Source organism: Heptranchias perlo, chromosome 27, assembly GCF_035084215.1.
Source record: "Heptranchias perlo isolate sHepPer1 chromosome 27, sHepPer1.hap1, whole genome shotgun sequence".
Lineage (NCBI taxonomy): Eukaryota > Metazoa > Chordata > Chondrichthyes > Hexanchiformes > Hexanchidae > Heptranchias > Heptranchias perlo.
Genome location: NC_090351.1, coordinates 1,520,937 through 1,536,116, shown reverse-complemented (window position 1 = coordinate 1,536,116; position 15,180 = coordinate 1,520,937). Strand labels below are relative to the sequence as shown.

The 15,180-nt window shown below is 46.6% G+C and overlaps 1 protein-coding gene across 1 annotated transcript in view; it reads right to left on the bottom strand.

Moving 5' to 3' along the window:
- Nucleotides 1-14,811, bottom strand: part of dram2b (DNA-damage regulated autophagy modulator 2b) — a 68,428-nt gene extending 53,617 nt beyond the window's left edge. The window contains exon 1 of the mRNA XM_068007205.1: nt 14,474-14,811. The gene's annotated coding sequence lies outside the window, so the exon portion shown is untranslated. The remainder of the gene's footprint in view (nt 1-14,473) is intronic.
- Nucleotides 14,812-15,180: the final 369 nt, after the last annotated feature.

The following is a 15,180-nucleotide window of genomic DNA, read 5'->3' as shown; positions in this document are numbered from 1 at the left end:
GCTAAACCTTTATAAGACACTGGTTAGGCCTCAGCTGGAGTATTGTGTTCAATTCTGGGCACCACACTTTAGGAAGGATATCAAGGCCTTGGAGAGGGTGCAGAGGAGATTTACTAGAATGGTACCAGGGATGAGGGACTTCAGTTATGTGGAGAGACTGGAGAAGCTGGAATTGTTCTCCTTAGAACAGAGAAGGTTAAGGGGAGATTTAATAGATATGTTCAAAATCAGGAGATTTTGACAGAGTAAATAAGGAGAAACTGTTTCCAGTGGCAGGAGGGTCGGTAACCAGAGGACACAGATTTAAGAAAATTGGCAAAAGAACCAGAGGGAGATGAGAATTTTTTTTACACAGCGAGTTGCAATCTGGAATTCACTGCCTGAAAGGGCGGTGGAAGCAGATTCAATAGTAACTTTCAAAAGGGAATTGGAAAAATACTTGAAAAGGAGAAATTTGCAGGGCTCTGGGGAAAGAGCAGGGGGAGTGGGACTAATTGGAAAGCTCTTTCAAAGAGCCGGCAGAGGTATGATGGGCCAAATGGCCACCTATTGTGGTGTATGATTCTATGACATGGGCTAACATTAGACCTTTCACTTGGTAAACTGAATCGTACTTCACTCAAGGCCTGATGTAGTCACCAGTGGAGGTCCGGGGATTCTGTAAATAATATCACACAGTGCCTGCATGGGAATGATTTCACAGTGAAACATGTTCTGCCATCATGGGTATAACTCCACAAAACCCCAAATACATCATTCCATTGGATCACCCCCTCCTACGTCTAAAACCACCACACAACCCCTGTCCTCCCCCCCCCCCAAGAACTCTGCGGGATACCTCACCCTCACCCCTTCACCGGGTCCAGTAACCCGATGGGACCCCCCTTGTCAGCCGTGGCTCAGTGGGTATCACTCTCGGCTCTGAGTCAGGAGGTCATGGGTTCAAGTTCACTCCAGAGACTCGAGCACAAAATCCAGGCTGACACTCCAGTGCAGTGCTGAGGGAGTGCAGCACTGTCAGAGGTGCCGTCTTTCGGATGAGATGTTAAACCTCTCAGGTGAATGTAAAAGATCTCACTATGTTATTTCGAAGAAGAGCAGGGGAGTTCTCCCCGGTGTCCTGGGCCAATGTTTATCCCTCAACCAACATCACAAACAGATTATCTGGTCATTATCTCATTGCTGGTTGTGGGATCTTGCTGTGTGCAATTTGGCTGCCGTGTTTCCTACATTACGACAGTGGCTACACTTCAAGAAGTACTTCATTGGCTGTAAAGCGCTTTGGCATGCCCTGAGGTCGTGAAAGGCGCTATATAAATGCAAGTCTTTCTTTCTTTAGTCGAACAACAGAGCATCTACCATCCCCCTGCACAAGTTCAACAACTCAGCAGGAAAATTCCCCTCCTCCATCACCTACTCGGCAGGACCCCTCTCCGCTCCGTGTACAACTGCTGCACATAAACCCGCCCCCCCACCTCCTGCTTCCTGTTGTTTCCCCAAACCCTACCCACACTGTGCTGCTGCTTCAATTTCTTCTGTTACTTAGTAACAGGGTTCAAATTGATTCTGTTTCCAAACTTTCATTTGGGCTTTATAAATAGAGGCATAGAGTACAAAAGCAAGGAAGTTATTCTAAACCTTTATAAAACACTGGTTAGGCCTCAGCTGGAGTATTGTGTTCAATTCTGGGCACCACACTTTAGGAAGGATGTGAAGGCCTTAGAGAGGGTGCAGAAGAGATTTACCAGAATGGTACCAGGGATGAGGGACTTCAGTTATGTGGAGAGACTGGAGAAGCTGGGACTGTTCTCCTTAGAGCAGAGAAGGTTAAGGGGAGATTTGAATGAGGTGTTCAAAATCATGAACAGTTTTGATAGAGTAAATAAGGAGAAACTGTTTCCAGTGGCAGAAGGGTCGGTAACCAGAGGACACAGATTTAAGGTGATCGGCAAAAGAGCCAGAGGCGTCATGAGGAAACATTTTTTTTAATGCAGCGAGTTGTGATGATCTGGAATGCACTGCCTGAAAGGGCGGTGGAAGCAGATTCAATAATAACTTTCAAAAGGGAATTGGATAAATACTTGAAGGGAAAACATTTACAAAGCAATGTGGAAAAAGCAGGGGAGTGGGACTAATTGGATAGCTCAATCAAAGAGCCAGCACAGGCACAATGGGCCAAATGGCCTCCTCCTGCGCTTTTCCCAGTACAATGCTATGATACTATCTCAGCGGAATTGACATGCTTTCTTGGGTCACGGTAGGTTAAAGGTCACACAGCATGTCTGACATGAGACTTGTGTCCGCTTTGTACGTTTCCATAGCAACATAGATTAAGAGCTGGGGCCATACTTTGGCAGAAGGCTTGGGTCGAGCAATGGGGTTACCAACTCTGGTTGAATGTATTGCTGGAGGTTACATCACATAACCTCCTGCCTCCAACCTCCCTGCCCCCACACTCCCACCATTGGTCGCCCGACACATCCCTCCTCACGGCACCCCGCCCCCAAGGCCAATCGGAAAGTGAACGGACTCTTCATTACCCAATTGGATGATTCTTGACTCTCAGTCAAACAGCCTTTTTTCCAATCTCAGATACTTTTATTACTAATAACCAAAGTGTTCAAAGAAATTTCTTCCTTAAAAACACAATTTTTTTTTAATGCCCCTCTGATTTTTCTCCCGAGTTGCTCACAGCAGGCAGTGTCCTAGAGATTAATCTTTAATTCCTGGAGACTCCTGCGCAATCCTAGTCGAGCAAAGAGGGTGGGGAGGGCCGAGCTCACTGGGTTTGGGTAACACCATTAACTGACGAGTGTGGAGCTGGAGCCTCCCCGTTTGGCGACTGACCCCAGGCGCTCTTGGGCTGTGAGGGGAAGAATTGGGAGAAGACTGGGCCTCTCTCTGCGTCCCTGATTGTACAGTGTCCATCCTCCCTGTCTGTTATATTGCCTCACCCGCTTGAAGGTTACGTCAATCCAAATATCACAGCCACAACACAAGCACATTCATTACAACGCAAAGCTGCGATGCTACAATTTATCCTTGGTCTCAGTCCTCGTTAGTTTTTACAAAACAAGTGTGTGGCAGCAGTTTCAGGAAGTATGCACACTAACAACAACAACAACTTGCATTTATATAGCGCCTAAATGTCCCAAGGCGCTTCACAGGACCGTTATCAAACAAAATTTGACACGAGCTACATAACGAGACATTAGGACAGGTGACCAAAGGCTTGAGGTTAGTTTTAAAGACCGTCTTAAAGGAGGAGGGAGAGGTAGACAGGTGGAGGGATTTCGGGAGGGAATTCTAGAGCTTAGGGCCCAGGCAGCTGAAGGCACGGCCGCCAATGCAAAAATCGCTCTAGTCTTTTGGGCACTGGTGCCCAATTTAGGTTGATTTAGACCCACCCCACACACTGGGCTGTGTGGGCGGCTCAGTGTGAGGGGTGCTCCCCTTGCCATTTGCTCATTTGCCTAATTTCAGCAGTCACTGTGCAGACAGTGAAGAACGCACTCGGTCTCTGAAACTCCAGCTAATGTTTACTGTTGGATAGCGAGCAGCAGGGGTCTGCTGAGTGCACGAGGCAAGAAACACAAACAGATAGAACCCAGCCTGTGACCTATTTAAATTCGATTAGTTCAGGAGCGCATTGGTATCACATATTTTCAATTCAGAGAATTATGCAAAATGAAAACAGCAGCACAGGGCAGTGTTACAGAGCAACTTTCTTCAGAACTCCTGCTGGAGAAAATGGGCCTGCACTCAAGTACGGTGTTACAGTCTGGGCTTTTTACCAACACCTCTCTTCTGTTCCCAGCTACACTCAAGTTTCCATAGGCCGACAAGGCTCTTGTAAATGGACCCCAGCCTTTATTCTGCTGTGAATGGGCTAGTGTAGCCTGTGATGGAAAGAAAGCTCGCAAAGTATCATTTCTTTCTTGTACATCTAAGATGATAATTAATTTTAAAATTGACTTTAATTAGCTGCATCCTTGAAAAAATTCTTTGGTGCTTTCTAAAGAAGTGAGACAGATGCTGTTGGTTTCAGGAAGAGACAGTGGGCCAGTTTCCCAAAGCACTGTCAATTGCCTATACTTACAACTCAGCGACATCAGCAACTCCCCCGTGTCTTTGAAATGTTTAAACCATGCAAAATTTGCAGATAATTGTCAAGCACTGTTGTGTTATTTTAAAGAAAACGAAAAACAAAGCTAACAGACAGCCAAGAGATTGCTGTTCACTCCGCAACCTGAGCAGTAAAATTGATTAACAACAACATAATTTGCATTCTTAATAGGAAGAATCTTTTGAGCCGTGTGTCGGGTTGTGTCTTGGGGATTCAGAACAATGATACAATAGGTGCAGCTTTTCCTTGTTTCATCTGTTTAGTTTTAGTTAGCTGCACTCCAAGGGGGCAGGAATACCTATGTACAAACAGAGGTGGGGAAATCTACAAAAATCAGATTTCTGCGTAAGTGCTGATTATCAGACTATGCAGAAATATGTTCTGAATATTTAAACTCTTTTGGAAGACTCAATCTGTGGTTTCTAAGAACTTGTACCACTAGGCTTGCCATAGTCCGATGCATCTGTGTAATTCTTGCAAATAAATTCAACTGCTGGTTGAGCCTGAACAATATAGTCAGCCAGTGTGGTATTTCCATCTTTCAGAGTGGACAAAAGCACATTGCGGGAATCCCACATGGGTCTCTGTCACTACTGAACAGAGTGGTAAAGGGTTAATCGGTAGGAATACTATCCCATACATTAAATAGTCAAAAGATGTCATTTTCGGATCATACGAGGTGCGAGTATGTAAACTGCCTTTTGTTACAAACACAAATAGAGAATAGGAGAGATCCCTCATCCCTCTGTTTATTATTCTGCAGACTATTTGAGTGTAATTCTGTACCTGTTACGCCAGGAGTCACCAACCTACTGCTCCGTATTAATGGCCTATTGATGTGCATGAAATAACACATTCCAATTTAATACAAGTCTGAGAAAGTAATTCATAGACCTTGTATTTTAAAGAAAGACTTGTATTTATACAACACCTTTCATGACCTCAGGGCATCCCAAAGCGCTTCACGGCCAATTAATTACTTTTGAAATATAGTCACTGTTGTAATGTAGGAAACACAGCAGCCAATTTGCGTTATAATGTACAACACAGCTGTGCTCAGTCAGGAACATAAAGCATCAAGCAGGACAAGGACATTTGGCCCATCAAGTCTGCTGCTTTCACAGACCATGTACAATCGACCCTATTATGGACTCTACCCCACTTTCTGAATCCCTAAGGATAAGGTGTGTGGAAATACCCCTGATCCCCAAAAGGTAAGAACCCCAGAATATTCTTCCATCCTCGTACCTTCACTATTAATCCTAACGTCAGTAACCATAAACTCCCGTGGAATATTTCACCATCTCTGTCTAGAGCAATCCTAAAACTTTCAATCCCATTCCCAATTAGATTCTTATCCAGCTTTTTTTTTTTCCCCAGGATTTCATCACGTGGTATTAACTGCTTTTGCCGGCAATAAGGTCGGTGCTGTGCCCTCTGCATGGCACCAACATGTTTTGTGTGTGGTACCATCAGTACAGTAAGGTTACATCTACTGGTCTTGGAGGGGGGGCAGAGCAGATTCATCAGAATGATACTGGGGCTAAAAGGGTTAAATTATGAGGACAGGTTGCACAATCTAGGCTTGTATTCCGTTGAGTATAGAAGATTGAGGGGTGATCTGATCGAGGTGTTTAAGATGATTAAGGGATTCGACGGGGTAGAGAGAGAGAAACTATTTCCCCTGTTGGGGGAATCCAGAACAAGGGGGCACAATCTTAAAATTAGAGCTAGGCCGTTCAGGGGTGAAATCAGGAAGCATTTTTTCACACAAAGGGTCGTGGAAATCTGGAACCCTCTCCCCTAAAATGGCTGTGGATGTTGGGGGTTAATTGGAGTTTTCAAGACTGAGATCGATAGATTTTTGTTAAATGAGGGTATCAAGGGATATAGAGTTAAGGCAGGTAAATGGAGTTGAGGTACAGATTAGCCATGATCTAACTGAATGGCAGAACAGGCCCGAGGGGCTGAATGACCTACGTACGTTCCTATGTACCAGGGGGTTAGTAAATACACGAGGGAATATCTATTAGTCAGGTGATGTATTAGTTAGATACATGAAAAACTCTGATCCCTTGTTAAGAGTGGGCTGTTATTAATGTAATATTCTCCATACAAGGCTGAGCTCCGTCTCTGCAGCAACACTGAACCCATCGCCACAAACACACCCTCCTCTTTAATTAACTTCATCAAATTAGCGCTGATCAGCACCTGTTATTTTGTTACAAAGTGCATTTCACTGTAAAGTGTGGATTACTGTTCAGTAACCTGAGTCACTGGCTCAGACTAACAGCCACCCATCTGCACCAAGCTAACTCAGGTGGGTTCCCATGAAATTTTTCAGTTTCCAATACATTCAAAAGGGAACCAAAATATTGGGGCCGAGATTAATTAAACAATACCGAGGTGCCAAGGCCCATAGTGAAGCTCAAAAAAAGAAAAGACTTGCATTTATATAGAGCCTTTCACAGGAAATCCCAAAGTGCTTTACAGCCAATTAAGTACTTTTGAAGTGTAGTCACGGTGGTAGTGTAGGAAACACAGCAGCCAATTTACACAGAGCAAGATCCCACCTATTAATAACCAGATAATCTACTTTAGGTGCTGGTTGAGGGATAAATGTTGACCAGGACATCGGGAAGAACTCCCCTGCTCTTCGAATAGTGCCGTGGGATCTTTTACGTTTAACACCTCATCCGAAAGACGGCACCTCCGACAGTGCAGCACTCCCTCAGGACTGCACTGGAGTGTTAGCCTGGATTATGTGCTCAAGTCTCTGGAGTGGGACTGGAACGCATGACCTTCTGACTCAGAGGCGAGTGTGATACCCACTGAGTCACGGCTGATGCCTAAGGTCACTCAAGAACTGCTTGTAGGTTGCAGAAAGAATGAAAGACTGAGGGCGGTAAGGAGTTTCAAGGGTTTGAGATCCTGAGGTTTACGACGGGGATATTTGGGAGTTTCGGAGCAGTGAGTGAGGAAAGTTCAGAAGAGCACTGACAATAGCAGTATCAATAATATAGGAGGTAGTGATGGAGACAGCAAGGCTGGAGAATGGAGCAGAGGCAGGAATTGCTGATCAGGTAACAAGCTTTGCCTGTATCAGATCCTGGTCTCACTAAGTTAGTGACTGATATTGGTTCACCAAGGTTTTGAGTTCAGTGTACTGGGATCATTCAGCGAGTGGATGTGGAGAAACTGTTTCCACTTGTGGGTGAGTCCAGAACAAGGGGCCATAATTATTAAGGTGGTCATTAACAGATTAAATATAAGAGGCCATAAATATAAGGTAGTCATTAACCAATCAAATATAAGGGACCATAAATATAGGATAGCCGCGATTAAAGAATTTAGGAAGAATTTCTTTACACAGAGTGGTGAGAATGTGGATCTCACTGTCACATGGAATGGTTGAAGCAGATTGCACTGCTACATTTAAAGGGAGGTTTGATGCATACACGGGGGAGATAGGAATAGAGGGATACAAGGGCAGAGTGGGAAGAGGTGATTAGAGTGCGAGGGGGCTCGTGGAGTATAAACACCAGCATAGACCAGTTAGGCCGAATGGCCTGTTTCTGTGCTGTAGATTTGATGTAATTCCTGTCCAGTGTCCAGCAGAATTCAATTTTTTTTAATGTTTTATTCGTTCACGGGATGTGGGCGTCGCTGGCAAGGCCGGCATTTATTGCCCATCCCTAATTGCCCTTGAGAAGGTGGTGGTGAGCCGCCTTCTTGAACCGCTGCAGTCCGTGTGGTGAAGGTTCTCCCACAGTGCTGTTAGGAAGGGAGTTCCAGGATTTTGACCCAGCGACAATGAAGGAACGGCGATATATTTTCAAGTCGGGATGGTGTGTGACTTGGAGGGGAACGTGCAGGTGGTGTTGTTCCCATGTACCTGCTGCTCTTGTCCTTCTAGGTGGTAGAGGTCGCGGGTTTGGGAGGTGCTGTCGAAGAAGCCTTGGCGAGTTGCTGCAGTGCATCCTGTGGATGGTACACACTGCAGCCACAGTGCGCCGGTGGTGAAGGGAGTGAATGTTTAGGGTGGTGGATGGGGTGCCAATCAAGCGGGCTGCTTTATCTTGGATGGTGTCGAGCTTCTTGAGTGTTGTTGGAGCTGCACTCATCCAGGCAAGTGGAGAGTATTCCATCACACTCCTGACTTGTGCCTTGTAGATGGTGGAAAGGCTTTGGGGAGTCAGGAGGTGAGTCACTCGCCACAGAATACCCAGCCTCTGACCTGCTCTCGTAGCCACAGTATTTATATGGCTGGTCCAGTTAAGTTTCTGGTCAATGGTGACCCCCAGGAAGTTGATGGTGGGGGATTCGGCGATGGTAATGCCGTTGAATGTCAAGGGGAGGTGGTTAGACTCTCTCTTGTTGGAGATGGTCATTGCCTGGCACTTATCTGGCGCGAATGTTACTTGCCACTTATCAGCCCAAGCCTGGATGTTGTCCAGGTCTTGCTGCATGCGGGCTCGGACTGCTTCATTATCTGAGGGGTTGCGAATGGAACTGAACACTGTGCAGTCATCAGCGAACATCCCCATTTCTGACCTTATGAAGGTCATTGATGAAGCAGCTGAAGATGGTTGGGCCTAGGACACTGCCCTGAGGAACTCCTGCAGCAATGCCCTGGGGCTGAGATGCTTGGCCTCCAACAACCACTACGATCTTCCTTTGTGCTAGGTATGACTCCAGCCACTGGAGAGTTTTCCCCCTGATTCCCATTGACTTCAATTTTACTAGGGCTCCTTGGTGCCACACTCGGTCAAATGCTGCCTTGATGTCAAGGGCAGTCACTCTCACCTCACCTCTGGAATTCAGCTCTTTTGTCCATGTTTGGACCAAGGCTGTAATGAGGTCTGGAGCCGAGTGGTCCTGGCGGAACCCAAACTGAGCATCGGTGAGCAGGTTATTGGTGAGTAAGTGCCGCTTGATAGCACTGTCGACGACACCTTCCATCACTTTGCTGATGATTGAGAGTAGACTGATGGGGCGGTAATTGGCTGGATTGGATTTGTCCTGCTTTTTGTGGACAGGACGTACCTGGGCAATTTTCCACATTGTCGGGTGGATGCCAGTGTTGTAGCTGTACTGGAACAGCTTGGCTGGAGGCGCAGCTAGTTCTGGAGCACAAGTCTTCAGCACTACAGGTGGGATGTTGTCGGGGCCCATAGCCTTTGCTGTATCCAGTGCACTCAGCCGTTTCTTGATATCACGTGGAGTGAATCGAATTGGCCGAAGACTGGCTTCTGTGATGGTGGGGATATCGGGAGGAGGCTGAGATGGATTATCCACTCGGCACTTCTGGCTGAAGATGGTTGCAAACGCTTCAGCCTTGTCTTTTGCACTCACGTGCTGGACTCCGCCATCATTGAGAATGGGGATGTTTGCAGAGCCTCCTCCTCCCGTTAGTTGTTTAATTGTCCACCACCATTCACGACTGGATGTGGCAGGACTGCAGAGCTTTGATCTGATCCGTTGGTTGTGGAATCGCTTAGCTCTGTCTGTAGCATGTTGCTTCCGCTGTTTAGCATGCATGTAGTCCTGAGTTGTAGCTTCACCAGGTTGGCACCTCATTTTTAGGTACGCCTGGTGCTGCTCCTGGCATGCTCTTCTACACTCCTCATTGAACCAGGGTTGATCTCCTGGTTTGTTGGTAATGGTAGAGTGAGGAATATGCCGGGCCATGAGGTTACAGATTGTGCTGGAATACAATTCTGCTGCTGCTGATGGCCCACAGCGCCTCATGGATGCCCAGTTTTGAGCTGCTAGATCTGTTCTGAATCGATCGCATTTAGCACGGTGCCACACAACACGTTGGATGGTGTCCTCAGTGCGAAGACGGGATTTCATCTCCACGAGGACTGTGCGGTGGTCACTCCTACCAATACTGTCATGGACAGATGCATTTGCGACAGGTAGATTGGTGAGGACGAGGTCAAGTAAGTTTTTCCCTCGTGTTGGTTCGCTCACCATCTGCCGCAGGCCCAGTCTAGCAGCTATGTCCTTCAGGACTCGGCCAGCTCGGTCAGTAGTGGTGCTACCGAGCCACTCTTGGTGATGGAGAGGGAGGACGGTAGGTGGTAATCAGCAGGAGGTTTCCTTGCCCATGTTTGACCTGATGCCATGAGATTTCATGGGGTCCAGAGTCAATGTTGAGGACTCCCAGGGCCACTCCCTCCTGACTGTATATCACTGTACCACCACCTCTGGTGGGTCTGTCCTGCCGGTGGGACAGGACATACCCAGGGATGGTGATGGAAGAGTCTGGGACGTTGGCTGAAAGATATGATTCTGTGAGTATGGCTATGTCAGGCTGTTGCTTGACTAGTCTGTGGGACAGCTCTCCCAATTTTGGCACAAGTCCCCAGATGTTAGTAAGGAGGACCTTGCAGGGTCGACTTGGCTTGGTGTTTTGCCGTTGTCGTGTCCGGTGCCTCGTGGTCCGATGCCGGGTGGTCCGTCCGGTTTTATTCTTATTATGACTTTTCGTCGCGAGATTTTACAACTGAGTGGCTTGCTAGGCCATTTCAGAGGGCAATTAAGAATCAACCACATTGCTGTGGGTCTGGAGTCACATATAGGCCAGACCGGGTAAGGGCGGCAGGTTTCCTTCCCTAAAGGACATTAGTGAACCAGATGGGTTTTTACGACAATCCGGTAGTTTCATGGCCATCATTACTGATACTAGTATTTTAATTCCAGATTTTTATTTAATTAATTGAATTTAAATTCGCCAGCTGCCGTGGCGGGATTTGAACTCATGACTCTGGATTTTAGTCCAGGCCTCTGGATTACTGCCCAGTAACATAACCACTATGCTACTGTACCAATTCTCTTCACCCCAACCAGGTACAGGAGCAGCAATGGAGAGGTCAAGTCAGGGAAGATTGGTGAACTGGGGAGGGGGGAGTGAGAAGAGTACTTGATCATTACAAAGTAATAAAGTTCAGTCTGATTACAGTGGTGAGCATATCAGGCTAAACAGGATCGAATGTTTGAAAACATCCAACAACTTTGAGAGAATGGTGAGAGCACACAGCTCCAGACTTCAACATTTACCGCTTGGGGTTTCCAGAAAAACACTCCAGTTCAGAATTTGGGGGTTTGTAAAGCAAGTAATAATCATCGAGGCTGAACCTGAATCCAGGTCCCAGAAGTGAAAAGTTGATTACTCATGACACACTGCAATGCCCGGCCTCTCGTCAGACATAAGAGTCCTCACCCCTTGTTTGGACTGGATACAAACCCCGGTCTGAGAGATCAGTCGTCTGCCTGGCTGCACCACAGTCTTTGCGAATGCAATACCTGGTCATTTCCAGACTATTTTGATTTTATTGCAATAGCTGCCAGTGTGCTTGAGATTTAGCCATTCCAATTCCATGAGTGTCTTCTCCAAGACAGTGACGCTGTCCCGCCTCTGAGTCAGAAGGCCGTGGGTTCAAGCCCCACTCCAGGGACTTGAGCCATAATCCTGGCTGACACTCGAGTGCAGTACTGAGGGAGTGCTGCACTGTCGGAAGTGCCATCTTTCTGATCAGATGTTAAACTGAGGCCCCATCTGCCCTTGCAGGTGAACGTAAAAGACCCCATAGAATCATAGAAAGGTTACAGCATGGAAGGAGGCCATTCGGCCCATCGAGTCCGCGTGGCTCGATGCAAGAGCAATCCAGCTAATCCCACTCCCCTGCCCTTTCCCGTAGCCCTGCAAAATTTTTCCTTTCAAGTACTTATCCAGTTCCCTTTTGAAGGCCATGATTGAATCTGCCTCCACCACCCCCTCGGGCAGTGCATTCCAGATCCGAGCCACTCGCTGGGTAAAAAAGTTTTTCCTCATGTCACCTTTGGTTTTTTTTGTCAATCAACTTAAATCTATGTCCTCTGGTTCTTGACCCCTCCACCAATTGGAACAGTTTCTCTCTATTTACTCTGTCTAGACACTTCATGATTTTGAATACCTCTATCAAATCTCCTCTCAACCTTCTCTGTTCCAAGGAGAACAACCCCAGCTTCTCCAGTCTATCCACGTAACTAAAGTTCTTCATCCCTGGAATCATTCTAGTAAATCTCCTCTGCACCCTCTCTAAGGCCTTCACATCTTTCCTAAAGTGCGGTGCCCAGAACTGGACACAATACTCCAATTGTGGCCGAACCAGTGTTTTATAAAGGTTCATCATGACTTCCTTACTTTTGTACTCTATGCCTCTATTTATAAAGCCCAGGATCCCATATGCTTTTTTAACCACTTTCTCAACCTGCCATGCCACCTTCAACGATTTGTGCACATATACCCCCAGATCTCTCTGTTCCTGTACCCCTTTTAGAATTGTGCCCTCTGCATTAAATTTCATCTGCCACGTGTCCGCCCATTCCACCAGTCTGTCTATATCCTCTTGAAGTCTATCACTATCCTCCTCACTGTTTACTACCCTTCCAAGTTTTGTGTTATCTGCAAATTTGGAAATTGTGCCCTGTACACCCAAGTCCAAGTCATTAATATACATCAAGAAAAGCAGTGGTCCCAGCACCGACCCCTGGGGAACACCACTGTACACCTCCCTCCAGTCCGAAAAACAATCGTTCACCACTACTCTCTGTTTCCTGTCCCTTAGCCAATTCTGTATCCATGTTGCTACTGCCCCCTTTATTCCATGGGCCATGGGCACTTTATCAAACGCATTTTGAAAGTCCACATACACCACATCAACTGCATTGCCCTCATCTACCCTCTCTGTTACCTCATCAAAAAACTCTATCAGGTTAGTTAAACACAATTTGCCTTTAACAAATCCGTGCTGGCTTTCCCTAATCAATCCATACTTGTCCAAGTGACTGTTAATTCTGCCCCGGATTATCATTTCTAAAAGTTTCCCCACCACCGAGGTTAAACTGACTGGCCTGTGGTTGCTGGGTTTACCCTTACACCCTTTTTTGAACAAGGGTGTAACATTTGCAATTCTCCAGTCCTCTGGCACCACCCCTGTATCCACGGATGTTTGGAAGATTATGGCCAGTACCTCCGCAATTTCCACCCTTACTTCCCTCAACAACCTAGGATGCATCCCATCCAGACCGGGTGACTTAACTACTTTAAGTACAGCTAGCCTTTCTAGTACCTCCTCTTTATCATTTTTTAGACCATCCAGTATCTCAACTATATCTTCCTTTACTGAGACTCTGGCAGCATTATCTTCCTTGGTAAAGACAGATGCAAAGTGCTCATTTACTACCTCGGCCATGCCCTCTACCTCCATGAATAGATCTCCTTTATGGTCCCTAATCGGCCCCACCCCTCTTCTTACTACCCATTTACTGTTTACATGCCTGTAGAAGACTTTTGGATTCCCTTTTATGTTGGCCGCCAATCTATTCTCACATTCTTCCTTTTTCACTTCCCCTCTGAACTTTCTATATTCAGCCTGGTTCTCACTTGTGTTATCAACCTGACATCTGTCATACGCCCCTTTTTTCTGCTTCATCTTACTCTCTATCTCTTTTGTCATCCAGGGAGCTTTGGCTTTAGATGCCCTGCCTTTCTGCCTCATGGGAACGTGCCTGGACTGTACCCGAACCATCTCCTCCTTAAAGGTCGCTCACTGTTCGTTTACACTTTTGCCTGCCAATCTTTGATTCCAATTTACCTGGGCCAGATCTGTTCTCGTCCCATTGAAATTGGCCCTCCTCCAATTAAGTATTTTTACTTTAGAGTGGCCCGTGTCCTTTTCCATACCTATTCTAAACCTTATGATATGATCGCTGCTCCCTAAATGATCCCCCACTAACACTTGCTCCACTTGACCCACCTCATTCCCGAGAACCAAGTCCAGCAATGCCTCCTTCCTCATTGGGCCGGAAACGCACTGGTATTATTTCAGAGACGAGCGGGGGAGTTCTCCCCGGTGTCCTGGCCAATATTTGTCCCTTAACCAACATCAATAAAACAGATTATCTGGTCATCATCTTATTGCTGTTTGTGGGATCTTGCTGTGCGCAAATTGGCTGCAGCGTTTCCTACATTAGAACAGTGACTACATTTCAAAAGTACTTCATTGGCTGTAAAGTGTTTTCAGACGTCCTGAGGTCACGGAAGGCACTATAGAAATGCAAGTCTTTCTTTTATTTTATGAAGTCCCTGTAACATGGGAGTTAAATAATCTCCTCACCATCCTACAATGATCCTAGTGCAGGATCAGAGGCATCACAGGGAGCAGAGAGTTATTCATTACACTGCCAGAGAATAAAGTGCTCAGCAGAGTTGAACACCCATAGTCAGGCTGGAAGGCTCCAGTCCACAGCTCCAGATTCCAACCCGTTACTCAATGATAGGAAGGTGGGTTTTCTTACCAGTACGGAGATTCTGCAGCCAGAGCCCACACTTGCTGCAAGCTGGGCAAGGACCCACACAGGGTACAGTACCAGCCTCGCTGTGTTCACTGTCTTACTGGCAGCCTGTCTCCGAGGTCTGCGTTCTCTCAGCAGTGCCTGCTTGTATCCAGTTTCATGCCAGTCTCCACGAGTACCAGTTCTTTAGTGTTCTATTATCAGTGCTGCTGTTAAAAATCTGGCTGCACCTCTGCTTCAAAGCCTTCCTGCTCCAGTAACTCTGTATTGTGCAATCCCTGGATACATCTCCTGTCCAGTATTTACATCGGGTTACAGCTGGGATTCTTCCTGTATGACACCAATGAATTAAACAGGGTAACAGGGAGACATCTCAGCTGTGCAAGAAACTACTCCAGCACACAGCTCCATCTGCAGGATAGGGAGACTATCACTGTTACAATACAGAGCCCTACCTGTCGATAGGGAGACTATCACTGTTACAATACAGAGCCCGACCTGTAGATGGGGAGACTATCACTGTTACAATACAGAGCCCGACCTGCAGATAGGGAGACTATCACTGTTACAATACAGAGCCCTACCTGTCGATAGGGAGACTATCACTGTTACAATACAGAGCCCTACCTGTCGATAGGGAGACTATCACTGTTACAATACAGAGCCCGACCTGCAGATAGGGAGACTATCACTGTTACAATACAGAGCCC